A 2,214-nucleotide genomic window follows, 5' to 3' on the forward strand; every position below is an offset into this window, starting at 1 on the left:
ATAGGATTCAGTTGATCTATTTATTTAGTTTCCAGAAGCCTAGCTCAATTCTTTATAATTCTAATAACTTATCTTGACGTCATTTGAAAATAAATAAAGTTCACGGTCAAGTTCATGGTCATCCTGTAAGCACTGCCTCCTGCGAAGCCAGGGAGTGCACCTGCTCCTTGGTATTCCCCGCCCCTCAGTCCTCTGCCCGCTGTTTCCTGTCCCGCTTCCTCTGCCGCCCCCTTGTGGCCATCCTGGCGCCGCGGTCTCCCCACAGCCCGTTCTCTGACCCTGGCCTGGTCCCATTTAGCAAATGCTCTAATCCTCTTAGTCCAGGCCAGCCTGAGCAGAGCAGAGGCAGAATTAGATCAGATGTGGGGGGGCAGGGAGGACGGCTGTGTGTGTGGGGACAGACTGCTGGGATAGCAAGAAAGCCCCTCCTTGTCTAACAGACCCCGGCAGGGACAGAGGCACAAACACTGCAACTCCGCACCGGTCAGACTGACGTTGTGGGAAGGGTAGGCAGAAATCCAATTTCCCATGTATCCCAGGTCAGGGAGCCGGGGAGGGGGAGTCCCTGTACGTCCTGAGGGCAGGGGGAGATGTGGTCCAACCTGACAGATTCGCAATCACACCCCGGGGCTGGGGGAGGGACGGCGGTGCTCCAGGGCCTTCCAGGAACCTCAGTGAATGGAAAATGGATTAATTTATTAATGAATGGAGACCGAGTTTGCATTTGCCCTGATTAGCTGAACAGAAAGTGAATGGATTAAGTACCAAAAGCTTCCTCTCTGCCTCACCCTCTCAATTCTCCTTCCCTCCCCAACCCCCCTTTTCCTTTTCCTGAGCCATCCCAGTCCCTCCTGAATCTGGGAATTTTACCATCTCCTGGAACGCTCTCCCGCCTCCCCTCATAATCCCATGCTGTGGGCTGACCGCCCCCAGTGGAAGCCTCTGGACTTTCCACCCAGCCCAGGAGAGAGGGGAGGAGGTGATTTCCTGAAGGCAGGTCTTGGAACTTCCCAACCTGTGTTCTTGGGGGTATGCCATGGCCAGAATTTCTCTTGGTTTTCCTGTCTGTAGCCAAAACCAAACCAAAACAACAAAACATACGCAAAAAAATCCCCCAATCCTCAAAGTGTGTGTGAGGGTATCTATGAGAAGAGTTCATTGAACCTTCAACACATGGGTCTAGTTCAAGCTGAATTCCGTTCTGGGTGCTCTGGGGTGGAGGTGGAGGGGCTGTGGGTGGCAATGCCTTTGCCCTGGCAGATTGGGGGGAGGGTAGAAAGGGATCACGGGGAAACCCAGAGAGACTGGGAGTGAGGGGGAGGGGACAGAGGACGTCTTCACATCGATAGGGAAGGGGAGACCCATTTTGAGACATTCGGGGATGGGTGGGAGACATGGTCAGACTCACAGACACAGGGTGCCCCCTTGTCCGGGTGGAACCAGGTGTGAGAAAGATGATACAAGGACTGCAACCATTGTCCAGGGGGCTGCAGGGGTAGTTTCTATTCGTGGAGTTTCATTTCCGGGATGAAAAGACTGGAATCGGAAAAAATAGGACAGGTAACCCACCTTCTGGCAGGGACCAACTGAGTCTCAGAGTGATGCAGAGGATGGGGCACCTTTTGAGTGGCACAGAAGTGTCACCTGAGACCCAGGTTGTTGGCTCCTCAGCCTGGCTGGAGGGATGGTGGGGCATGAGACCCTCACCTGTCCTCACCTGGATTCTGCTCACGGGACTCCTCCATCCAACTAGACACCCCAAACTCCAAGTCTGCCAGGGCTAGTTGGGTCCCTGCGGGATGCTCATCCCAGGGAGGCCACTTGGTTTAACACTCTATGTCATCTTAGATTCTTGGACCTAGTACATCTGGGTGGGGCTTGAGATTTTTGCAGTTCTAACGAGTTCCCAAGTGATGCTACTGGTTGGGGATGACACTTTGAGAATCACTGCTCTAAACTGAGGGTCTTAAACTTGCCACACATTAGAACCAGCTGGGGAGTTTTAACATTCCCATACCCCAGGCCGATTAAGCAGTGTCTGGAGCTGGCGGTGCACACCTGTAGTCCCAGCTACTCCGGAGGCTGAGGCAGGAGGATCGCTTGAGCCCAGGGGTTCGAGACCAGCCTGGGCAACATAGCAAGACCCCGTCTCTAACAACAAGAAAGCCGTGTGCTTGGGGGAACCAGTATGTTTGAAAGCTCCCAGGTGATACC

Source organism: Propithecus coquereli, unplaced genomic scaffold, assembly GCF_000956105.1.
Source record: "Propithecus coquereli isolate 6110/MARCELLA unplaced genomic scaffold, Pcoq_1.0 Scaffold42, whole genome shotgun sequence".
NCBI classification, from domain to species: Eukaryota; Metazoa; Chordata; class Mammalia; order Primates; family Indriidae; genus Propithecus; species Propithecus coquereli.